We start from the raw sequence: 27,855 nt of genomic DNA on the forward strand, positions 1-27,855 counted from the left end.
CATATTACAAGAAAAACATGGAGAGGGATATGCAATGTAAATATTATTAAGACTTTGAGCTATAGAATTTCTTCTGATCAGTTCTCCACAAATTTTAATAATGCTGATACCCCTGGCTTTACACTACAATACATATTTATTTAAACATTTATTTTGTCTTTTTTTTACATGGATCATTTAATAAATTGATTTATAAGGTTTGCACTGTCTATTTTTTTATTTTATTTCCTGCTCGTATCATACCACTTCCTGTGTTCACTGAGACAAGACATAGGTATAGCGGCTAAGAGACCTGAGCCCCCGGAATGGATCAGACTTAATGTTTTTCTTACATCTTGTGTTTTTTTGAGAGTTTCTTTTTATTTAATGTAAACATCTATCCTTGAATTAAGTTTTTAGTAATATTATAGTTCCAAGATCTGTTGTTAGTATTATCAGAGACCAACAAATATATTCTATGTAAGTGATATATGTTTATACTAAAAAGTTGTTTTCATTTTGAAAGAGTTTATTTTGTTTTGTCGATGGATATATTGTTTCTTTCGATAATACTCTGCTATAGAATTTTTAATTAATTTTAAAAATTAATATTTAGATTATAATTTAAATAATTTTAAAATCTGTTTAATTTTTCTTTAGGAAACAGATACAAGTACATATTAATTAAGAATAATTCTTAGAACATTGAAAGGCTAGAATTAGTAAACAACAACTTTGTTTGAGTCCAACATGTGCACAGGGGCAAGAGGGGTGTGTTGTTTACAAACATATTTGTCGATTCTCTGTTGTCAAGTCGACGCGAATTTCCAACGGAGGAAATTTTTTGCTATATTTTAACAACCATAATAACGTTAATTTAACTTACTTGTGTTGTATTTTATAGGAAAATTTAAATTAAAAAACATAAATACTACAATGAACCTATTTTAAAAATAAATATAATATCCTTAAGCAAAAAAAAACAAAATTATTAACATTCTTATCCCTAAAACCGTTTCTAAAAAATTTGAAGCGAGAACGCCGGAACTTTAGCGCCTGAGCCATACGCATAGTGTCATCTGTCAAACGGCTTTTTGTTTATGTTCGGGATTCGTGTATTTTCTTTAATTTTTTGGTTTCAAAAGGAAAAGGCCACATTTTAGTGTTTTTTTAAATTGCTAGGATGGCAAAAACTTGTGTCGTTTGTGCCGCATCATGATAAAAAGGTGATTCAAGCCGATCTTTTCACAAGTAAGTACCGATACTTTCATAACATCACGTCATGGGGTAACCATCATCATAAACGTAGAATAGGGGATCTTATAGATATAAACCTAATAAAAACTTAAATGTGAAAGTGTGTGTAAAATACCAAAATATTTATATTTTTAAATCTAAATATATTTTTGAACATGTTCATCACATATAGACTATAAAAAATATAAAACTAGAATTTTGTCCCTGGTTTTATTGCAGGATTTTATGTTTTTTTTTGTTGTTTTGGCAGAAAGATGGCATAATACCCATATACCTATCTATATATAGTTATGTTTTTTAATATAGACATTAGGTAGATAGATGAAATTACTAATTTTTTATTGCCTTTAAAGAATTTTGAAATTTATTTAGATATTGATATCTAGGTATAGTTAATTTTGTCTTTCCCTAAAATTTGGACGATAATTTTTTTGTTTTACCATATTGCAACTTATTAATAATATATATATATATATAGTAATTGGCACCACATATTAATTTATTACTGTAATTTTTTTTGCTTTTTGATTAAATGTCAAATACTTATTATAAATTGCCTAATATATGCCCAAAGGGAACAATGGATTTCATTAATTGAAATCAACACAATTAAAAAGAATATATTTGTTCAGATCACATCCTTAGAAGTGATTTATTATATAAGGAAGATAATATTATCAGTAGCCAGTCAGCTCTACCTTAAAGGTAATTTTTTTTTAAATATATTTTTCTAGTATAAAAAAATCGTCACAAAAAGTATTAGTGTTACTCATATAAGCTTTATTTATACCTAATACTTATTAAATTAGGTATGTGTGTAAAACTATTTTTTTACTAGGATTTCTAATGCACTGGTTAAAAACACAGCAGCCGATAATTCAGTTAATTTACCAAGTGATTTACCCTTCAAAGCTGCAAGGGTAGTTTTCCTGAAGAGTGCAAAAACTTCTTTAGCTTCCAAAATGGTATATAGGTGAAACAGTGAAGCTAATATAGACAAGTATGGATAATTAAAATAAATTAGTATTCTTGATACACCAAATTTTGTATAATTACAGATTTGATCATTCATCATCAACAATAACTGCATCTGAGATTAATAGTTACTGTGGGGTCTAGGTCAACAATTACTATTTCCCATCCAATCCTTTTTTGTTTAACTGCTACACATTCCCTGACTCTGCATGGAAAAGGTAAAAATACACTCAAAATAGACATAATTATAGCACATTTAAAAATTATTGTTGAATTCTTTCTCTAAGTACAAATAAGACTTTTATGCCATGTATCATCTTATTCTATATATCTTATTTTAAAAGTGATATAGTATTTTATTGTGTTATATTTGTAATTAAATGCAATTAATCAAATGTATGATATTTCAAAGATTCTTTATAATAACATACATTTTATTGATCAATTGGATTATCATAATACATTTTTTTAATTTTTTTCTTTTTAATATTGGTAATACTATATTTTTATGTATATTACTCTAGGGTAAAATCAAAATGATATCCTGAGGATCTTTTAAAAGCTAAATAACTTGTCACCAAATTATGGAAAAAAAAATAAAGAACAAAAAATTAAAATTCGAAGATTGCAACAAACAAATTTGCGCCAAAGAAATTGAATTAGATGTCTCAAGTGATTATTAAAATACTTAAGAAATAATAACATGATTTTCGAAAAAGCCCAACATATTACATATTTTATTTGACTTGTGAAAGTACTTGTTTGTATATTACTACTTTATTCTTAGGTAAGCTTTGTTTTTTAGTATAAATTAATATGATATAATAATTGGTATTAGGTATTATATAGGTCACTGTTAAATATCTCAAAACCATTGTACAGGCTAAATACTCATAATAAAAATCTTATAACCTATAAAAAACCTGCAACTCCTTCACAATTTGAACATCCTTGTAGTTTTAACCCTTTCCGCTGAAGCAATACTGTCCCTTTGAAAAAGTCAGCACCATAGAAGTATATATTATGTGATTTAAAGTAAGTGATGTAAAACTGAGTTTTGTCCAATATAACAATAATAAAATTTTGCAAAATGTTAAAAATGTTTGTCTTAAAACATGATTTATTAAGAAATCTATAATATTATATTAATAAAATATTTTATTTCCATAAAAATGCTTTGACAAAAATGCTGCCTTTTATTAGGACCTTCCTCTAACGAAGTCCGTTAAAAAAACACATAAATAGCTCATAAATGGTAATATTACTTATACTTAAACTCTATAATAATTAATAACAATTTATCAGGTAAATATTTGTTGACGACGTCACTGGTAGAGAGTGCTTGTATCGGTGGCGTCAACAATGCGATCGAGCGGCGTTGCGATGCCATTACCGTTTTCTCGTTTCTTCGTACTTTATTTTTATATTTCACGTATATTGACTTCGATATAGAGTATCTTATCAAATTTATTTTTAAAAAATGCTTGATATTTTATTAAAGGGGAGCAGTAGTATTGTTTTAAGTTTTCGGAAAAAACTGAAAACTTTTATGATATTATAAAGTGATTTTTGCCATTTCTCTATAAGCATTTGGCATCATTGTATCAGAGATGTTCCAAGCAAACAAACCTGCCCATAGTTCCACGGCATGCTACTTCTAGCCTTTCAATGTTCTAAGGAATAATTCATCCTCTATTGGCTCTATGTGTTAATAAAATGAGTATATTATTAACCTAATAGGAATGCCTTTAGATGTAGTATGAGAAAATAGCACAAAAATGTTGACATCCTTTTCTAATCTGTATAAAATTAGGGTAGTTCAGTGCTAACAAAATAATTTTAAACATTTTTAGATTAATTCTAATTTATATAATGTCTGTTATAATGAATTATTGAATATTATGTATATCATTTTAAATATTTTTTTTTTCCGGGAAAATTAAATAATAAATGTATTAAAACCATTTGTCCAATTGGTGATATATCGTACACTATTGTTAGTACACTTTCGTAGATTATTGCAGTAAATTAACCTATTTAGATATGTAAAATAAAGCTGAAAAGTTTTATTTTTGTTCAGATCAATATCTGATGCTAACACCTAAACAAAAAGGCTCTTTTCTCTATGAGTAACCTTTTTGATTAGGCGTTTGCTTTAGATATTACGATTAAATGATAAGATTGTCAGATTAAATAAAATGTGATTTCCCGCCTTAATTTGGCCACGCCTTTCTGCCATTTCGATTAGTCCAATTAGACACGTCAAACTGTCAAGTTAGTTACAACAGTTTCCGCTGCCAAGCAAGAGGCCGCTAGCTGATTTGTCAGAAGAATTTCTTTCAGTTTGTATGCAACCACCACTTCTCTATATATTTGTGTTCTGTGGGCCACCTAGTAGTGGTCATCACATGTATATTTTATGAAGCTTGTTTGGTGAAAATCAGAATCGTATGTCGACCATCTTGCTTGGCAAAATTGACAGGAAGCCGACAGACAGTTGTTGACGTTGACTGATCATCATTTGTCATTGTCATACCATTTGAGTTTGTTTTTCATTTCAATGAATGCAAGCGTGGATGAGTTTGCTATTTGTTATGGATGTTATTTTAAATTCATGACTTTTTTTCCTAAAAGTTCTCTTTCAATATTGGGAGTAATGTTTTAATTGATTTGCAGCAAGCAATTCCAGGTTTCTGGTAAGAAAATCTGATTTTATTTATTACTATTATGTTTTTGTATTGTCAATCTTTAGTCTTTAATAAAATCAAATTCAGTTGATTTCAATAAAGAAGTTTCACTTTTTAAGTATTTAATTTTTAACTTGAATATTATAAGTACATATTACAAAATGCTTCGCCTCTCATTTTCTATTTAACAATTAAAAATTGATTTAAAATTTTCCTGAAAATTTCCTTGATGTAAGAGTATGTATATTTTAAATGATTCTGAGAAACATAGTAATAGAAGATTTTTTTAATTTCCTTCAGTTCCCATTACAAGAAAAACATGGAGAGCGATATGCAATGCAAATTTTATTAAGAGTTTGAGCTATAGAATTTCTTCTGATCAGTTCTCTTCACAAAGTTTAATAATGCTGATATTGCTGGCTTTACCCTACAATACATATTTATTTAACCATTTATTTTATCTTTTTTTTACATGAATCATTTAGTAAATTGATTTATAAGGTTTGCTCTGCCTATTTTTTTATTTTATTTCATGCTCGTATCATACCACTTCCTTTGTTCACTACTGAGACGAGACATAGGTATAGAGACTAAGGGACCTGAGCACCCGGAATGGATCAGAATTAATGTTTTTCTTACAACTTGTGTTTTTTAAGAGTTTCTTTTTATTTTATGTAAACAAGTGTCCTTGAATTAAGTATTTATTAATATTATAGTTTGAAGATATGTTGTTAGTATTATAAGAGACCAACAAATATATATATACTACTATGTAAGTGATATATGTTTATACTAAAAAGTTGTTTTCATTTTCATAGAGTTTATTTTGTTTTGTAGATGGATATATTGTTTCTTTAGATAATACTCTGCTAGAGAATATTTAATTAATTTTTAAAATCTGTTTAATTTTTCTTTAGGAAACCGATACAAGTACATATTAAATAAGGATAATTCATCTTCTATTGAATCTATGTGTTAATAAAATGAGGATATTATTAACCTAATGGGAATGCCTAGGTGTATGATGAAAAAATAGCACAAACATTTTGACAACCTTTTCTAACCTGTTTAAAATTAGGGTAGTTCAGTGCTAACAAAATACTTTTAAACATTTTTAAATTAATTCTAATTTATATAATAAATTATTGTATCATATATTGTAAAATTAAGCTGAAAAGTTTTATTTTTATTCAGATTAATATCGGATGCTAACACCTAATCAAAAAGGCCCTTTTCTCTATGAGTAACCTTTTTGACTAGGCGTTTGCTATAGATATTACGATTAAATGATAAGATTGTTAGATTAAATGAAATTTGATTTCCCGGCCTAATTTGGCCACGCCTTTCTACCATTTTGATTGGTCCAATTAGGCACGTCAAACTGTCAAGTTAGTTACAACAGTTTCCGTTGCCAAGCGAGACGACGCCACCTGATTTGTCAGAAGAATTTCTATCAGTTTGTATGCAACCACCATTTCTCTATATATTTGTGTATTGTGGTGGTGATTTACTTTCCATTGCATTGGCAGTCCACTGTCCAGGTATATTTATAAGTTTGTGGGTCTCGGGAGACCGCTAACAAACGGTTAAAGCACCTTATACGGTGACGTCACGACTTGATCGCTCGAATGACATGTCTTTAAAGACGCTTATAGGGGTTTACTCTCTAAAATATGGCTAAAACTTCCACTCGCGTTGATTGTCGTTTAATTGTCTTTAAGGTAAGCAATAAAAATGATTAAAATATCATAAAATTCGATCCCCCGATAAAGATCTATGGAATAACTTCGAAATTCTTAAAATTTTCTTACTTATTTTGCCCATGGAAAACAATAATTTCAAGAAATCACTCACAGTCAAGTGATTTAAATTACCAGAATTAATAGTAAAATAAACTAAATAACGTATAAATTTGGGGCCCTCAAACAAACTAGATCTTATAGGTAAAAATATAAAACTAAAGGTGAAGAAATCTAAATAAATAACCATTCAGCTTAAACTACAAAATAACTATTCAACTTAAACAGCAAAACGGACAAGAACTATGGGAATAATTAACTACGTTACTGAATAAATTAAATACGTTAATTTTCATAACAATATGTATATTTTAATTGTATTAAATTTCAAATATGTAGATATTCATTACGTCTGACACAATTTTATTACATTTTAGCTTTTCATTGGTAATCTATGAGTCTCATATAGAGATTGCCATAGGTTTTGAAGATAGAGTTTTATATTGTATCACAGCCTTCGTTAAACCTTTGGAGAAACTAAATTTGGAGTTCTAGCTAATTTCCAATGAATTAATGACACTCTAAGCAAAGTTCTGCAGAACATACATTAATTCGAAGTCAGAAGAAACGAAGGTGAATAACAGAACAAATTAGGGATTATGATCTAAACCGCAGATGCAAAAGATCTACATCACTACGCAAAAGATCTACATTGAACCACCACAATATTCGAAATACATGCAATATATGTCTGTTTGAGAGAAAAGATGGCAAAACTATGGGAGTTTAAGACCAAGAGTATATTAGAGCAAGTCAATGTCACTTGACCTCATTGACTCACGAAATACTAAAACTCAAAAAAATGTAACCTTAATATCCAAACACTGCAAACTGAAAAAACACTTCTTTGAGATGACCTTAATAGCCAACTTAACATAAATTCTGGACAAGAATAATAACAAAAAGAAGGTTACAGAGTTTGTAAGAGCCATTATTCGGATTAAAAGATTAGTCAACACCAAACAACATCTTTCTTCAAAATTTCAATATTTAGCCTGATCCCTCTAAATGCTTTTATAGTTTAAAAATAGTTATTTGTAAATACAAGTTTATGTGGATGAACTGTTTAAGGTATTCTGATGTCTCAATAGCTCGTGTTTGCATCTCTTACATGTTTCTTTAGAACGAGTAATCGTTCTCTAGAGACTCTATATCTTTATTTATATAAGAATGGTCTTAAAGACTTTACAATCGACATCAGAAAAAGGGAAATTTATTATCGATACTGAGGATAAGTGATTTCAAATTTATTTAAATTCGATAGAAAATGCCTATATATTGATTTAAAAAAAAATATTTAAACAACGACCAAAATTAATATTAAATCATCACAAAAGCTCGACTACTGTTTTTTCTCATTATCATTTAGATGCGTAGGAAGAAAATACTAATTGACATAATGGGTATTTAAAAAACTATTAAATATTTTTGGATTCCTATCTAAAAATAGCTTTGTTTTTAGAGACTGACATTACTTATAAAACAGTTACTGATTTTTTCATATGGGTATTTTTAAATCACCGCAAATCTCGCATCCGAGTCTTGATTAGTCGTTAAGACCTCTGTCTATTATATATTATATAGCCTAGATCTACTTTAACTGGCAGTCCCACTGGGTCGCCTTTATTTCTACTTTTATAAAGTCGTGAATAGCAGATCGGTCAACCAACAGCTTTATTACCGGCATCCGGAAGAATTATATTATCCTAAACTAACTTTTCTTATGAAAGAGTAATTGTGATTGAATTAATAATTTTATTCGGTGCATCTTGTATTTTTTCTCAAACATACCCGATTACTACAAAATAATATTCTTACAAGAAAAAGAGATTCTTCTCATAAATATTTATCTTCCTATATGCCTATAGTATAATGCAGCACTGAGAACTGCTTTAGTTTTGCCTCACCTTTGCTTAAGTTAGAAAAAAGTACTTCTATATTTATAAATTGTTGCAGCGGTCATTAGCAGCCGATCTGACATGTTTATCTCTATCGTTTCACTTTTGTGTCATGTACTGTCATTTGCCACTGGAAGACATTTGATCAAGATGAAGTTCTTCAGAAAGTAGCCCATCAGCACAAAATTAGTATGGGGTTTTTAGGGCGAGAAACTCGAATTCAATGCTAATTTTTGTGTACATTCCAAAGGGGGCTATCAGCGACACTCCGAGGTGATAAAAACGTGTACAACTTTTTTGTACCCAATGGATTCAAGTTTTTCATAAAAATCTCAGCTTTCACATTAATATTAGTCTAAAAAGGTATAACTTTGTCGAATTTTTAATTTTGAATGCGGCCTAAATCAAAATATTTGTTATTTACATTGTAATGATTTGCATTTTTTTTTAGAAAAATTCCTTTTTTTATTGAAGGGTAAATTATTCAAAAATACATACTTAGTTTTAGATTAATACGGCTTTTTTTAGGTTTAGATTAATACGGCTTAGCTCTAAGCCGTGTTAATCTAAACCAACCCGGAAAAAAAATAAGAAAGGGTCACATCCTGCATTACCGTGACAATTTTTTGAAAAAAAAATTCTAAGCAAAAATTTATTTTGATATATATGTCAAGAATGTCACGATACGACGTTTTTTCTAATAACTGAATAACCTAGAAATGCGGAACATGATATGCGTATATGCCCAAGAAAATGTTACCGCACAGAGACCCGGTGATATGTTTCAAAAGGCATCCTAATTTTAAAAGTTTCAAAAACCTGTACGACAGACTTGGAGAAAGGGGTTCTTTACGTCACTCACCAATTTCTCGAATATTCTATAGGGAAAAACTGCATCCTTACCATTTTACTCCCCTTTGAAATTTGTTTTCCTCCGACCTACAGAAGAGACTTGAATTCGCTCGTTTCTGTCACAACCAACCGACTGCCGACCAATTTTTCTTAAATGAGATTTTATTCAGTGATGAAAGAATTTTACTAGAAGAGGAGTTTTCAATTTCAGAAATAAACATGCTTGGATTATGGAAAACCCTCATATTGAAAATACACCGTTGCTACCAGGATGAATTCAAAATAAATGTTTGGTATGCTATTGGTAATTACTTTCCAAGACCAACACCAAGTTACCACCGAATTTAAATGGCGAACTCTTTTTACATTTTTTACGAGATGAGCTGATTGAGCTTTTGAAAGATCTCCCATTGTAATAACAGAAACGCAAGATTTTTATGCAGGATGGTGCTCCTTCTTACTTTTACAGATCTGTCAAGGAATATCTCAATCAAGTTTAGCCTAACCGCGGGGTCGGCTTAGCCGCCTCGAAGCCTTGCTTTTAAACCTCTCGAATTTGCCATATGGAGAAAGATGAAATCAGTTGTTTGTCAAGACACAATCAATACCCGTGAAGAGCTATAGGAACAAACCACAATGCAGCAGAATTATTTTGAGATAACAACATATTATTTAATATCAGGCAGTCTTTCAATAAACGGGTAGTTAAGGGTATTGAAGTTAACGGAGGCCACCTTCAGCATTTGTTGTAAGATAAAAAAAATTAAATTTCCATTGCTGTTGATATTACCGTTTTGTTCTTGTTTTACATTTTTATATGTAATAATTTTATAATAAATAATATTATTTATTTTGTAATAGATTATTGTCTTCAACACATATTTCACTATTAAATTATGATATCATGTTGGTAAAAAAAATTAAATGAATATGCTGGATATCTTATTTTCATACTATATCGAAGAGGGCTTTCTAAGCGACAAAAGGCAAAAGAGTATCGCCGAGAGCGCCCTCTAGGATTCACACATAAATTAATATTGAATTCAAAGTTCTCGACACCAAATCTCCCAATTTCCAAATTTTGTGCTGGTATCTTCTATCCTTAGAGTTAGACCAAAGGATATGCTGAACACCCTGCATACTAGTTCACGCCCTCTGGCCAACGAAGTCGATAAAATAAAAGGAAGAAGAAAATAGACTTATTTAGTTTATGTTTAAGCTATTTTAATCTGTGCTTATATCCTTTAACAATATCTTTAATTGTTTAATAAATTCTTATTTTTTTCAAATGTTTTTAATAATGAAACAAGCTCAGGAGTGGCTTTAAAACTTAATTTTTGAATACAGGATTTTGATAAGCCTAAAGTAAGTTATCCATTTCAGAATTACTGCACTAAAATTTAATTTAAAGATTGTTATTATTCTTCTGAAAGACACAGTGCGCTGATAATGTGTAGACTGATTTTTTCAAAGCATTCGATAGAGATAGTTAGTGACCTTTGACCTTAATAATAACAGCTTTAAACGAATTTTCTTATTGCATAACTTTTATCTTACATAACTAACATATTCATAACTCATAATGCATAAGCATAATGGATAACTTATAAAGTTGACAACCTTTATGCACTAAATTATAAGAAAACCAAAACTACGCAGATGCCATGCTTTGTTAACCATAACAACTGATCGCACGTTCAATGCTTCTTTGTGACAGATATTATACATATAATTTTAGCTTATTTGGCGGTCATATAAATAAAGCATTTCAAAGAAACTGCTTTTATCAAACGTGCAAAATAGCAATACACCTTTAAACAAAAATGCCGACAAAAAAAGGTAAGACTTACCACTATGAAGTTGTATAAACCCATACTAAAGTTCTGAAGTGTGAGTTAAAATTAAGCTTATGCTTTCATTTAAAAACTAACCATCCATAATAACTTCTTAAAGAAAAAAACACATCAATCTAGATATACAGAGAACGTTTAAATAATTACATGTTTTCTCCGTGAGCAAGGCGTATTTAGAACACATTTATTAGATTTTTATTAGACCACGTTTCATCTAAATTTATTATGTTTCTCTTCAATTCTCGATAGTTTTTATTATTGCGGTTCCATTATAATCATCCTATTGTCAAGTTTTTTGTGCTTAAACCCACACTCAACTAAAATACTTCGGAGGGTCTCTAAGCTACTGTAATCATAGTCTGGATATTCACTTAGTTTGTGTTTTATCATTTACAAAATTGGCATTAAGCTGTTTTCATAAAACCATACACTATTCGTCTAATAACGTCCTTGATCGCATTGTCAATTTTTTGCAACTTTTGGTGTTGACCTGTTTCCGCTTTATGGAATGATCTATAATATCTCCAACTTTAACAACACGATAAATTGTAGACCAAGATATTAACGTCAATTGTTGAATTCGGGTGATCCATATTTTCGCGTCGAAGATAATCAAACATATTTAGAATTTTGACACTGAACATGTAGGTGTTTATGTTTAAATTCTCGGCTTTGCTCATTACTTGCATTTGTATCAGAAATAGAAGAAAATAACTCCAAAGCTTTTAAAGAAGCATCATTGACTTCAAAAAGGAAAAATAAAGGTTTTTGACTAGATGCCACTTTATGAAATGCCGGACTGGGTGAAACTGGTAGAACCCCATTCTCTATCTGCAGTCAACATTAATATTTAATGAGATTACTATTTGCCAGCAACATATTTTTCTAAAAAAAATAGAAATTAATGTTTTTAAACAATAAAAAAAAACAATGAAATGGCCAAATAAAACTGTTTAGAAAAATACATTACTTTTTTCAATATTGAACAATTTCAACTCGCAATATCTGGATTAGTAAAATTGTGAGTAATTTTCTTTTTATAAATTTCTTTAACGGACTTTAATAAGGCTACACCAAAGTGCCATTAAAAAGAAATTGAAGGATAAAAATACATGTTTGGCTATGTTTAATAATTGTGCAGAAGACAAACAAAAGATCATTTAAGTTATTTTGGATGATGCAAATTTCCAAAATAATGTTTTTTCTTTAAGTCAAAAGGTAACAAGTGAAGTTTTTAAAATATAATTTTTTAGCGATTCTTTTGCACAAAAATAAGAGATATTCTATTTAAAATTTAAAAATTGAGATAATTGCTCGTTAAATCGGTAGTGACAGAAAATAACTGAAAAAGCGTATTGTATGAACATACTATACCAAATTGGATTTGTTTTGCTTACAAAGCAATTATCTGAAGGGATATTGCATTTTTTCTTGATAGCCGCCCAATAGTAAATGAAAATCTTTAGATAAAAAGTAGAAATTTCCAGATAGTTACTAAAAGTTATTGGATGCCTGGGCTTCAAAAAATCCTCTTTAAAGTTATTCTCCAGGTAAAGAAATGGACGTATATAAGAAATATAACCAATAAGAAATTACAAGATTCTAAAATCTCGACATATATACAGTAATACCCCTTTAAGCCTTTTAATTTTTTATTTAATCGAACCAATAATGCTGTTTGTATATTTATAATTTTACTGGTTTTATATTTGTTAAAAGTAGCATGATAGTTGCGCGACCACGTGTCTGTCAGTCCGGGATAAAGTAAGTCTAAATTTTATATAATACAGTATGTCCGAAAAATTCTGGAAAAATACCTTTTACAGGTAAATAAATTACTTGGTTGAAAAACACTCGGACAGGTTCAATTCAATTCAAAATCAAACAATTCTCTTTTATTTTTTTGCATGTTTTTGAATTTCTGAAAAATGTACAGGGTGCGTCAAGAATATTGGACAGCTGTCAACTTTATTATTTTAAATAGATAACTCCATTTATTAATGCACTCTTGGATTCTATGATAAATTCTAAACACATTACATCTATAACACCCTAAATCAATCTTAAACTGTTTTCGAAATATCAATAATTAAAAATCATAATTTTTAAAAACTTTACCAGACTTTAAGATTAAAATTTTTAACTCTCGGTACTTTTTTGTGTTACAGGTGGCAGGTAGGATACTTTGACTTTGATTATTAGATTTGACGTCTTCGCCAAATTAAGGTTATGGAGGTCAAGCTAGACCATACGAAGAGGTCACTAATTCATGTGATGACTTATTTCCAAATCGAAATCCAATTACTTTATGAACTGCGCAGAAAATAGTAAAGAGGTTCGACAAAACTGACAGCATTAAAGAAAGGACTAGCTCGGCCGGCCAAAATCCACAATAAATGATGAAAGAAGTATGGAAGTTTTACAATGTTCCATTAAAACTCCTCACAATTCATTGCGAAAAACTGCTCAACAAATTTGCATGCCTAAATCATCAGTTGAATTAATTTTAAAACAAAATAAATTCCGTTCTTATAAAGCGCACTTGGTTCAAGAAATTTTGGAAGATAATATTGACAGGAGGCTCGAATTTTGTGAAACAATCATGGTAAAACTAGGCCAGAATCAGGCCTTATTAAATAACATTGTGTTTTTAGATAAAGCTACCTCATAGCATTTTAAACCGCCAAATAGCAGATACTGAGATTGGATGCGGAAAGTGCGTATCCAATATCCCCAACAAGTTAATGTGTAGGCGACGATATTTGAAATCCACATAATTGACCTGTTCTTTATTGAGGAAAACTTAACTTCCGTAAAGTATTTAGAAATTCAAAACCGCGATGTTCCTCAAATTAGACGTTTGGCCGGTCCAAACTACAGAGAAGTGTCGTTTCAATGAGATGGAGCTCCTCCGATAGGCAGGAGGAGTACCATAGAATGGCCAGCTAGGTCCCCAAAACTCTCGCCTTTATAGCTTATGAAAAACTAAGATAGGAAAGTGCAACCCCAAGAGAATTTACATGTCCGAGCGTATTTCTATTAGGTACTTCGTTTACCTGTAAAATGTATTTTTCCAGACTTTTTGGACACACTGTATAACAACATATAATGCAACGAAAAATAGCGACACTCGACAGTTGTAGTAATTTTGGTATAAAAAATACTGACAAAGCTGTGCTTCCCCTTTTCTTTTTTTATAGGAGACGTAGCGCGAATCAAAAAATTAAATATTGGTAGATAATGAATACAAAATTAAGGAAAAAATAATAGTAACAAAATATAACTTCGTATACGGAAATTTTTAGCAGGTATCTGAGACTTTACAGTTTTTATTACTTTAAGGAAAAAATGTTGACTGCTTTATATTTATAATATTTGGTATTTATATGCTTGTTGAACATGTAGTGGCATGCTTCGATTAAAAGATACGGCGAATTTAAGAAATACGCCACTAATAAGTCTTGTTGAAAATGGGTCTAGAAATACGATACGATTCATGCTAGCAGCTTCTCAGCATGCTCTTGGTGTGTTGGCTGAGCCTCAGAACCTTCTCTCTCTGTCAGAAATTAGAGGTATATCAGGATGTTGATGTTGATGTTCTTATGGCTACTTGTTTCAGGTTAGAAAGTGGGTAATTCCGCTATATGTAGTGTAGTATACTGTTGCTGCCAAGGCCTTTTGTATTCCTGAACTCTCTTTACCTAATAATATAGTCAAATAATTGTGTTACTGTAATAAATAAATGAATTATAAAAGAAAATAATTAATTTAAGAAGACAGAACATAAACTGCAAATCAGTAACAAACATAAACATGCAATAGACCCACTTATAGACAAGACAATTTAAAAAATTACGATTGAATATTGTATTCAAAATAAAAATACAATTTTAATTTCATTAAATAAGGTTTCATTTAATAAACAAAAACTACTACATCAAAGGTATAGCTTTATAAGTTACCCTTTTAGATTATAAAGTTGGGGAGGCTGAGGTAACTACATCCTTTAAGTGAAAATATTTGAATATTATGTTTAATATATAAACTATTACATTTAATCTATACCTATACGAAAAAATTTTCCCTACAGCCTAGTATAAATAATTTATTTAATTGATGCAGACAATTTCAATTAGGCCGTTAATCTCAACCCAAACAAGTTTCTAAAGTCATCTTCGTTTCTATAGTCGGCATCTTCATTTAGCCATACAAAAACATCAGTCGTTTTTATAAACCGCACCTTATTGCCATATATTACATGCAATCTAGGTAACTAAATATACTTATTTGTGCATACTGGTATTTCATGGGTAAGGTACATTTTCGAATATATTAGCATAACATAAACTGGTTTCCTTCATACATATTATCGTATAAAATGGTGAACCTATTGTCTAGGAATTTTTCACATTTTCTAGGATTCTAGGTCTTGCTTATAGAAATGGGGAAAATGTATGCCGTTATTAGAAATCTTATTTTCAACACTTGCCAAAACCACAATGAATTAATTTGGTTTTACCACAATGAATGAAGAAGGCCATTTTTCGCATTGGTAATTTGCACATCCCTTATTCAAAATATTGCCAGCAATACTTAAATAAAATAATTATTACCGATAACATAAAGCTTAAAAATTGCTTATCATGATTTTGATTTTTAACGATTTCTCCAATTTTCCAGTTACTTTATTTTTGCATTGCATACTGTTGTTATTGCGACATAGTTACGCATACATTTACATACATTTATTATTAATTGACTGACCATTGTTTCTACTCGTTCATTGTAATTATGGTAATAAGATCTGTTGTTTTTAATTTTTTTTTCGACTTTCAAATTAAAAATTAAAAAAAAAACATTTTAATGTAGTAATATTGGTCCATTCCATATGGGTCAATATAAATATAAACGATAATTCTATATATCAAATATTCAAGTTTACATGTCTTCTGTGTGTCCTAGACTTCATTTTTTTTATTTATTTAATACAATAATATAATGGTTACCGAAGAAAAACAAAGAAGAAAAATTGTTAGCAAATATAATAACTTGAAAGAAGAAAGAAGAAAGAAGAAAGAAGAAGAAGAAATTCTAAGTTGAAGAAAAGTTTTAAAAATGACAACAATAGTATTTTTCTATACAAATTTTTCTATATAATGTCTAAAATAAAAATTAGGAAAAATCTGACAATATAATTAAGTCAGTATTGGCAACTCGACTTAAATACCTTTAAGATAGCGGCATTTCATTTTATTGTATAACTTATGCGATTTATTAAATATAATTTATATTCATTTTTCTATTCTGTCTATTAAAATTGGTTCCTCTCTACAAAGAACCCAACCAAAATATAATGGTAATCGGGAAAATTGATTCCTGCAAACGTCATTTTTGAACTTAAACATGTCAAAAGCGGTAAGACTTAGATATATGACATTATATACAAAAAGTAGAGTCCGATGTAGAATTCAAAAATGTAATATATAGGATGTTGCATTTAAAATAATGAAATTTACAGTTACTTCTAACCAGAAATACCGCCATGTTGAAAATATTTTAGCCTAGCTAGGCCCATCGATTTTAGTATACATAGATCGACGAAGTTCCTGAAGACTCACCCTGTATATTCCGGCAAAGCATGCAAACTTTTTTTTCTGTTACAGTTTTAATTACTAGACAATATCCTTGTGAAAATAGATGAATTTTTCAATGTAATCATTCATAGAATGCCTGTTAATAAATCCCAGTTTCCTAAAACCTTTCTCATTAGGAAAGGAAGGGTGAAGTTGGCTTTATAAACTTGTGTTACCATTAGTTATCGAAGTCAGTTCCTGTTCAGACAACAGTTCTTGCTCATAAGCCTCCAAACTCTTACAACTGAGCCTGGATATGCTACATAGTGACACAATACATATTGTAAATCTTCCTCCTCCTGACAGACCTTATGGGAGCTAATTGCCTTTGTGGCCGCCTTAGAACATTGAAAGGCTAGAATTAGCATTGCCGTGGAACTATGGGCAGTTTGTACGCTTGCAACATCTCTGATGAAATGATGCCAAATGATTATGTAGAAATGCCAAAAAATCACACTTTATAATATCATAAAAATTTGTCACTTATTTTGACAGGCGCAAAATAATACTATTCCTCTTTAATAAAATATGAAGCATTTTTTTTTCATAAAATATGATAAGATACTTAGTAAATAAGTCAACATTTAAGGTTAAATAAATGTAGATAACGTCCCTATATTAGAGAAAAAGGCAACAACATCGCAACGCCGCTCGATCGCATTGTTTATTCCACCGACACAAGTAATCTTTACCAGTGACGTCGTCAAAAAAGATTTACATGATAAATATTTATTATTAATACATCATGCTTTAAAGTTTAAATTATAAATAATATTACCGTTTATGAACGCTATGCGTTTTTTTTAACGTACTTCATTAGAATAATGGTACTTCTAACATCTAATAAAAAGCATTTTTATGGAAATTAAATATTTTATAAAGAAAAAACACAGAACTTCACAAATGCCGAATGTAAACACAAAGCCGTTTGTCAAGATGACATCAGCTTTTGCCTGCGGTGTTGCCATTTCAAATTTTTTAGCGGCGGTTTTAGGAATAAAAATGTTACTTTTTTTTGCTTTGAAGTGGTTATTTTTGCGCTTAGAATAACATATACCTATTTATACTTTCTATTTTTAATCCAAAATCGAACATCAATAAGTTAAATTAACATTATTATGTGTTGATATATAGCTGAAAAATTCCTCTTTTGAAAATGCGTGTAAACTTGACAACAGAGAATCGATGAATATGTTTGTAAACAAAACACCCCCTTGCTCCTGTGCACATGTTGAACTCAAACAAAGTTGCTGTTTACTAATTCTAGCCTTTCAATGTTCTAAGCCGCTTGGCTGCTCGAGTATATAACTATATTTTAATGTGCAATTTTGATTTCTTATATATATGGAACAGCATAAAATGGTGGTAAAACTTGATAGTTGATCGAGTCACCAATTGATTGAGGTCTGCTTTTATTGGAGGGCCACCCTTCCAGCTCTTCTTGTCTGTGACAGAAGTTACGACTTATCCTCGACGCGGCGCAATCTGATGAGTCAGATCAATCTAGCGCCAGCCATACCTGTATACATGTCTGCACCGGTCATAAGCAATTCAATACCGGATTAAACAGATGGAAGTATCAGTGGTGGGGGTGATAGATTGTGACGACCTTGAATAGGAAAAGACGACGTCAGTGAATAAAATATTTTCTATAAATGTAGGATTTATGTTCGCCCTTTCCAATATTTCTTCGCAAAATTCCATCCGTTTCACCTGATCCTCATCAAAAATTTCTTGATTAGTTCGCAATTTATAGCACTTAAATTTATTTCGCTTTAAAATACCTCGCACAGTTCGCGGCAAGCGCATACTAGGAGTCGCCGCGGAATATCAAACTCACCAGAAAGTTGGGTACTGTTACAAGGAAAGTTATTACCCGAGTAAATAATGTCCGAGTAAATGAAAACTCGAGTAAATGAAATACCATATAATAATTTGTGTTTTTTGATCAACGGTATAAGTAGAAATGTTTTGTTTATTAACACGCAACAGTCGCTCAGTCAGCGCTCGAAAGTAAAATGACCCCGACTCCACAAAGACAAAATCAAGCCGCCGCGTCTTGTTTTTGGCGTAACTTATTTTTATCGCACCAATCAGAGTCATTCGTGCCCGATAATTATGTGGAGTAGCGGACCTACATGTAAATCCTATGACGATGCTAAGCCATTGCTACTAAGCCATACCTGTATATATATTTATGTCAGTACTAGTAGTAGTAGTAGTAGTAGTAATTCGTTTGCGAGTTTGCTAGCGTTACGCGAACAGTGATTTCTTAATTATTTCGTATTGTCATTTCGTTCTTAAACAATTTTATAAGTAAATTTTTGTTGTTCAATATATTAATTATTCTAGGTTTAAAGTGAATGAAATTATAAATTTATTTTAAATTTCATATTTTGTGAATTTTCGTGTAAATAATAAGAAATTATGGCAGGAACTGATACAGACTCTGAATATGAAAGTAGTGCTCCAGGATCATCAACTGAGAAGGAATTACTAACGAAAATTGTGCATAAATATACGAGGGTGGATCAAATATTAACCGACCTTTTTTTTAATTTATTGCAAAAAGTTGTCAACAAAGAAGAAATTACATTATTCTTCTACATAGTCCCCTCCCTTTTGAATACATTTTTCCTATCGAACTGGAAGTTTTTTTGATACCCGTTTCGTAGAATGAACGAGGTCGGCTCTCGAAAAAAAAGCTTTCGAACTGCACACACGAAGCTTTCGATCTGCTGGTTGCTGTTGAATCGCTGCCCTCCAAGCTGTTCTTTTAGAGGCCCGAACAAGTAGAAGTCACAGGGAGAGAGGTCCGGACTATAGGGAGGGTGTTCCAAAGTAGTCCACCCCAATTTGAGTATTTTTTGTTGTGTTGTTTTGGCAGTGGGCGGTCTGGCGTTATCTTGTAGTAGGAGCACGTTTTTACACTGCAACCACGTTTCTTTGATCGGAAAGACTGTCGCATTTTTTTTTATTAGAAGGAAATTTTATTTACAAGAAGGTCGGAATAGTAGGCTGCATTGATCGTTTTCCGATCGTGAAGGAAGTCGATATGGACGATTCCTCTATAATCCCAAAAGACGGTCGCCATTACCTTACCGGCCGAAGGTTGCGTTTTTGCTTTTACGGGAAAAGGGTTCATTTGTTCTCCGCCACTTAATACTCGCTCTTTTTGACTCTGTAGTACAGTGATGACACCAGGTTTCATTGAGAGTCACTATGCGTTGCAAAAAATCATCTTTTTCATTTTTGTATCGAGCCAAAAAACGCTCACATACTTGGAGCCGATAATTTTTCAGTTCCGCAGTCAGCAACCTTGGAACCCACTTAGCACAAATTTTTCGAAAACCCAAGGAATTTTTGATGATTGACTGGACGCTTCCATAACTGACTTCAAGATTTTGATAGATTTCCTGCACTGTAGTACGGCGGTTTTTCAAAAAACTTCTTATTCTTGAGAAACAGCGGATACGTTAAAATTTGTGATGCTCGTCCGTGGGCGTCGTGGATGGGGGCTATTTTCAACGTTGACACGGTCTTCCCGAAATTTTTTGTGCCACACTTTCACTTGAGTTTTTAAGATAGTCGATTCCGCAAATTATTCAATCTATTCCAAATTTCGATGGGTACGATATTTTTTTTCGCAAGAAACTTGATAATAATGCGTTGCGCAACACGCGGATGGACTTTCTGTTCATTCATCGCAAAGGAGACTAAATTACTGAGAAGTAACAACAGTCGGTATTGCAGAAAAGTTCCTTAGGCTTCCAGCCAACATTCCACGAGATGGCATTTCGATCAATGACATACATAAATTACAGTGACTAAAGGTCGGTTAATATCTGATCCACCCTCGTACATATCAATGGAGCTAAAGAAGATCTACTTCAATCGTGTGGTCTCAAGAGCACTACTTTTTTTTGATAAAAATATAATTAATGCTTGTTTCAGACACAGGTCTTATAACATCTTTAAAAGAACCAATAAAACTATACAAATTTAGCAGATGTAGGTAATAATTCACATTTTTATCGTTTCCCAAAAAATATTAACATTTAGATCACCATGAATAAGTGTAAGGTGGATAAATATTGATCTAAGTAATTGAGAAAATCGACAGCATTCGAGTTTGTAGAACGGTAGCTTGCATTAACACTGACTTGTTACTTGACATTTAAATTTGATGCCAGTTATACTTATCTTTGTATTTTTCGGTTTCCATGCAGTGAAAAAAGGATTAAATGGGCTTATTTTGTATGTTTTTTTTTAACATGTAAAACCAGTTATTCATTATTCAACCTATTATCATACCAACCATTATCGAGTGTAAACTAACAACAAAAACTATTCTACAGGCTTATACACTAGAGGTATGTGATGTCTAGTCATGTGTGAAGCGCATTAAAGTTTGCATTGTTCTGACAGTAGGCGTGTCCAGATGTTGAAAATATCAACACTGGGCTGCCTGAAGATTCCTCGGTTTTGCGTGATGTAAGTTGCTCTCATCTTCTTCTTTCCTTCCAGTGTTGCTCCATAAAATATTTGCTTTTGTCCAATGTACGTCGCGGCCATTGGACCAAGCGTGTTCTGCTATTTGTGTACAATGGCCACAACATACATTGAGCCGAAGCAAATATTTAGTGCAAGGAGCAACATTCGAAGAAAAGAAGATTTCTGGAAGCAAAACCAAGGAATCTTAAGTCAGCCCAGTGTTGATATTCCCAACATCTGCAGACCCCTGCACTTTGCACATGAGCGGACGTTACACATCTTTAATATATAAGGAGTATCATATCACATAATTATTGTCAGTTTACAGTTGAGAACGGTTGGAGATACTTCCTAACTGAAACGTAGTGCTAAATTTAAAATAGAGATATGAATTTAAAAAATTAGATTTTACAACTTTTTTCTTACAACAGACTTACCAACCAATTTAAAAAGATCTTTTTGCAGTAATTGCAGGATTTTCCAAGCATTAAATCCCTGTTTGTTAAAATCGCAAAACCCCAGATATTGTTATATTTAAATAAATCGAGTATCCAGTGCCGTTTTAAAAAATAAAATAGGTGATAATTTCGGGAAGAGGACCCATTATATTTGAAGTGTGAAAACACCATATTATTATGCATAAACAAAAAAAAGTGATAAAATATTAAAAACAATAATAAATAAATAGAGACAACTATAATGCACTAACAATAATAACCACACTTTTGAATTTTATCTATTAAAAAACAAATTACGGGTTAATAGATTTTAATTCAGATGAGAGGAGATCTAAATAAGGAAAATCAACGCATTTTTTCTACTGATTAATCTAGTAAAATACACATAAACGTCGGATACGAGATGAGTGGAGATTTTATACATATTTCTGCAAGTTCATGTAAAAAAAACGATTTTAAAGCATTGCATCATTTACCTTATATCTGATATCGAGATTAAAATATTGTGTGTACTTAGTAATATCTTATCTTTTAAGACCCTCAAGTATAAACCATTTTCATCCGGGATTAGGGTTAAATGTTTTTTTTTACCGCTTAAAAAGTGTGTTTTTTTTTACCGCTTTCCCGTTCAGAGTACCAACAGTCAGGAGGCAGCAGAAACAAATAATAGGAGGACATTTCTGAACGATTTTAGTAAAAGATTTGTATGAATATTCTAATTTGTATGAGCAATTAAGAAAATAATAATAATAAAAAAAACAAATTTTTAATTCCCATCTGAAATCAGGACTTTTATCATTTTAACTGAATTCAATCAATTCTTTTTTATATGGCTTTTAGCAAAGAACCTACTGAGGACATTTTAGGTTAGAATTTTAATATATAAAATAGTAGTTGTATGAGTATAACTATAAATAGTTTTAACAAAATTAGTTATAGAGTCAGGAGAAACGCACCAAATTCCAGGTATAAGTATTTTACACAAATTGAAACTCTGCCCAGTACTAACACAACATCGTAAGCCACTCGACAAGGTTAAAATGAAGTAGAAAATATTATGAATTTGATCGAAGATAATCCAACGACCAGCTCACGAAAAATTGCTACTCAATTGGTAATTCCACAGAAAACGTAATCAACCAGCTGCACGAGCTAGCACCATATCCACATTTTAAGAAATTTTATGGTTGGATAAATAATAATTGTCCCGTTAACATTTGTAACAAACATAAATAACATTCATCCGTGATAGCATCAATAATACTCACAACTCTCATATAGAGCCCCAGACGAAAATCCATATGCAACAGTCGAAAATAATTTTATAAGCATAAGTTTTCATTAAACGTGTGGTGTGGTATGCTCTGCGGCACATTTCGCTCGTCAAGCAATATCAGGTCCTATATTAAACTCTCAATAGTATCTTCAGTATATCAGAATCTCCTCCAATGTCTCCAAACCCCGCACGACTGGACTCTTGTTACTGGAGCTAGTTTAAAAATGAGGTGTACAAAGTGGAAGTCCACACTCGGAAGACCTTAATTCAACACATTAGAAATGCGGCAGTGTTTGTCAAAGAAAGAAAGCTCAAACTTATAAAAAAGAAAAGAAAAAAAAGCTTAAGACACTTATAAAAGAAACAAGGGCCCTTCGTAGATGAAGTAGAATATTTTTAGAGGTTAATGGCGGCATTTTTAAATTTTTGATAAAACAACGCTATAGTTAAAGCCATATTAATGCAGGAAATTTTGTGTGTTTGTAATTAAGCTATATTTTGAAAAGCAATAAAGCCAAGAATATAGCATAAGACCCTATGAGTTTTTAATAGTTATTTATGTAACAAGTGTGTAAAATGACCCTTTTTTTATGAATGGGAGACTTGTCGCATGAGCCGTAGGTGAATGCAACAATAACAATTCCCATGAATAAGAAAAGGGGATTTTACACACGTGTTAGATACAAAATTTTAGACTTTGCTATTACAATTTATCTATTATTATAAGTGCGGGTATATACGATCCGGTTTCAACGGATGCGTTTCTACCGCATAGGATATACGCGATACACACTGCGTTGAAAACGGATATGTTTTGGGAGAGTCAGTATAACGTAAACATTTAATATTTTGAAAGTGGTGTAGAAAAAAAATCGACAAATTTTATACAAATATTCGGCAGTATATATGATAAGCTTTTTTAGTTATCACTGAATGCTTAAAAAATCATTTGGCAAATTATTAACTGTGTTAAAACAAGATATTTAATATAATAACTTGGGTGAAAATGACCAAAAACGCTCGTTACAACCGGAACGTGTATCGCGATGCATTTAATGTGATGGCTAGGACCATCCCGTCGTCCGTTGCTGTTTACCCCAGCAAGCTGCGTTTCTCTTCCGTCGATGCGGTATTAACGCACCGTGTATCACCTTCTTAACTATTTCCGAATTTTTCTTACCCCCTCCCCTATCACATCTCCAAGGAAATGTATCGAGTTAACAGTAACTCTGTATATTTATTTCGTTTAGTTATTTTACATTTTTGCTTATTCCTATTTTCTTGCTTAATCAGTGAATTTATTTTAATTTAATGATAAATTGAGTATTTGTTATGTGTAAGATATTCTAAAACATGTTTTAACAATTTTCACAGATTAATGGTAGATTAAATTGTATATTGTTAGGAAGCTGTGAGGCATCGATTCGTCCATTCATCTCAATCCATCGAGAGGAATTTTGTATCTAATTATCAATGCATTTTTTTTATTTGTTAGTAGTTTTCAATAATATAATTTATTAAAAATCTAATAATAAACTCAAGAAAACAAAATCCTTAATGTGCTATTAAGAAGCAATGATTCTAATCATTCTGTATATTTCTACTATTTTAAGTATTAATAAAAGTTGTAACAAATTTTATTTGTACCTTGACATTTTACGATCGACTTCATACCTTAACCATTTTTAAAACTTTTCTAACAGCGATATACGTATTCTTAACCCTCATATTTTTCGTCAAAAATTTGAAGTTTTTTCAAAATGCATTGCCAGAATTTAGCGAACCATGTATGTATAATATGCATACATAATTTTTAAAACCAACATAATTTTTTTTATTATTATTTTTTAAAAAGCTTAAAATAAAGCACTTACCTTTCAAAAAAAAACCGCACCAACGGGCACTCAAAATTCGCGCCAAATCTCGTACGAAACGTGTGAATGAACTACAGCGTTAAAGCCACTGATACCCTCTACGCGCCGCAGCGAACCGAAACTGCCGACAACCGCAAGCGAAATAGAATAGAATATGTTCGTTTTCGTTTTCGCCAATTCGTACCTGAGCGCACGCGCGGTCCTTTAAGTCATGAATATTAGCCGTTTTAATATTGCTCCACCCTAGGGCGAGGAGACGAATGTTTTTGGAAGTTTTTCTGAGATTGGAGATTTTGCATGACAGAAATTTACGTTAAGTAAGTCTATACTCGTTATAGTTCTTTAAATAGAGATAAAGGGTATATATGGGATAATAAAAAATTATTTGAAGATTTATATCAAGGCTATTTTCAAACAGACTTGGGAACGTCTAATGACACGATTTAAAAAAAAATTACTCAAGTTTTAATTTCAGCAGCGAAAGCATTTCAAGCAAGTTTATAGTGGAGATGTCCAATTTTGGTGCCCAACATGGAGCCCTTCCTTTTAAAGATAATTAAGTAGAGTTTTGTATGATTTCTTCATTACAGGAATTGTTAAATTCTTGACACCTTTTTGAATCTATGTTTACTTGGAAAAATTACAATAACGAATAAGCATTTTAACTATGAGAATGTCGGGTATATATTAAAATAGTCTATACAGTCGCATGTATTACGATTTATGGCAGTTAACTTATCCTCTAATATGTTCTGGGGTATGAGATATCCTTATAGATGATATTGAAAGCTAACACCAAATACCAGTGTAACGAATATTGTCAACAGCTGGCCGTTTTATATTTTATATTATATAGAATGAGTCAATTGGTTACAGTACCAATTATTGGTAGCACTTTTTACACATTAAATACCTCTTTAGCTAATTGAACAATTTTTTGAAATTTAATGGGATGTGGCAAAAACTCTACGAAACAAACAACGTAGAAATTGTATACTCCTTACGCCATATGCCTAAAAATAACTCTAGACGGATGATATGAAGCCCACACACCCACAGTTTCGACCAATAGGAGGGCTCGGCCTGGCTTGTTCGCGCGAATTAAAGAAATGCTGGAATTTAAACATGCATGTGATCGTTTGGATCTGGAGAGTGACGTATTCAGAATTTGAAATGAATGAACAATTAAATGCAGTAGGATATCAAGTTATTACGGTAAATACTAATTTTAGTAAAGTAGTTAATAAAATTAATGGAGCTATTTTTTTAGGAAATTGTATTAAACTATTGCAATGTATTGATATTTTAAAGTTAAATCCTACAATATTGCAACACAAGTTTTCCGTTTTTATACTTTAATAGGTGGCTACAACCAAAGTTTACTGAATAAAATACTAGTATTTTATTCAGTAAACTTTGGCTACAACAGGCTGTTAAACAGGAATTTGGGTTGACAAGGTCTCGCTCTCTTCCAATGTGGCGTCCTAAGTGTGAGACCGGATCTTGGTATTGTCTTACATGTTATGAAATATTTTGTGTAAACGACAAAATAAAACATAAGAAACTGGAATCTTAGTGTGTTTTATTGAGAGTAGCTGAAAAACAATAATGAAATTTAAGGTAATAGGACTTAGCAAAGTACAAAAAGTTTAACGAGCTAATTACTTTTCTGAAAAAACAATTTTGGACCTCCTATCAGTCAAACTCAGAGACACTCGAGGAATAGTACTCAAGGGTGAGACACTTAGCGGTGAATTTCGAAAAGCAATTTTGAAAAAAACTTCTACGGAAAAAGTTTGTACCAGGCATGGTAAAAAGCGCACTTCAGACCGATTATTTCAAGGAGAAGCCAATATAACTTAAGGAATTATTGAGGATTGCCGTCCAGAAGGAGTGCAAATCAATTTCAGAAGTCCATTCAGCAGCCGAGGTGAACTTGGTTACCGAAAACAATGTAAATCAACATGGCAAGGCTGCGAGCACGAACTTAATAAATATACCTAGACTGCCCATTTAATGAAAAGTAAATGACCACTACTAGATGGACGCCATTTTGCGAGATTGTGTCCTTTGTTTATTATGTTGGTCACAAATTTCAGTTGTGCCAATTGTAGGAAAACAAAACAAAGTTTTTGGGAGGTTATGTTTATAAAAAAAATAGAAAGTTACATTATTTAAGAGTTTAAGATAGTTGCGTGAGATCTGAGATTTTTCTTGTACTTCTTTAATAATTTCGTTAAAATTTATGAAACAAAGTAATCCTCACCTAAAATGAGACAAAGTTTCAATTAACTTGGGATAGATGCATGCACTTTAAAATATTTATTTTATTAGTCTAATAAACTTTAATCTTGTAAATCCTAATATCTTGAAAATGATAATAATCATTTAAATTTTTGCTTCTCTTTAACAAATTTAGTTAAAAACACTTTTATTTCCTTTCTATTTTTACATTACGACTCTTACTTTTCATCTATGTCCAGTTTTTCCACATTAATAGCGTTGATTGAGAATATTCTCAATCAACGTTAATAGGTATACCCATTTTTTTTTATACAACCATCTATAAAAATCAAAATATAGAAAAGTTGGAGATGAGATTGAGGATTTGTAATTACCAAGGGTTTATATAGTAAAAATAAACAACTCTAGATATTATTCTATATACCCAAGTGTGTCGTTTACAAATACATCATATCGGGTCGTGATTTTAAAATCCCAATGATGGTTTAAAAATAATGTCAATATTGTCAATAAAAAAATTAATTTAGTTCGTGACAGGTCACACGTCAAACGTCAACGTCGTCACAACTTCATTAC

The 27,855-nt window shown here is 31.2% G+C and overlaps 1 protein-coding gene and 1 long non-coding RNA gene across 2 annotated transcripts in view; one reads left to right on the forward strand and one right to left on the reverse strand.

Moving 5' to 3' along the window:
• LOC126736980 (sialin) overlaps positions 1–25,174 on the reverse strand; it is a 77,314-nt gene extending 52,140 nt beyond the window's left edge. Inside the window, exon 1 of the mRNA XM_050441634.1 lies at positions 25,036–25,174. The gene's annotated coding sequence lies outside the window, so the exon portion shown is untranslated. The remainder of the gene's footprint in view (positions 1–25,035) is intronic.
• Positions 25,175–25,309: 135 nt separating this feature from the next.
• On the forward strand, positions 25,310–26,605 carry LOC126736982 (uncharacterized). Its single transcript, XR_007660842.1, has 2 exons — positions 25,310–26,250; positions 26,306–26,605. It is a non-coding gene; the product is annotated as an uncharacterized LOC126736982 (long non-coding RNA).
• Positions 26,606–27,855: the final 1,250 nt, after the last annotated feature.

The sequence above is a fragment of the Anthonomus grandis genome, chromosome 6, assembly GCF_022605725.1.
Source record: "Anthonomus grandis grandis chromosome 6, icAntGran1.3, whole genome shotgun sequence".
In the NCBI taxonomy this organism is placed as follows: Eukaryota; Metazoa; Arthropoda; class Insecta; order Coleoptera; family Curculionidae; genus Anthonomus; species Anthonomus grandis.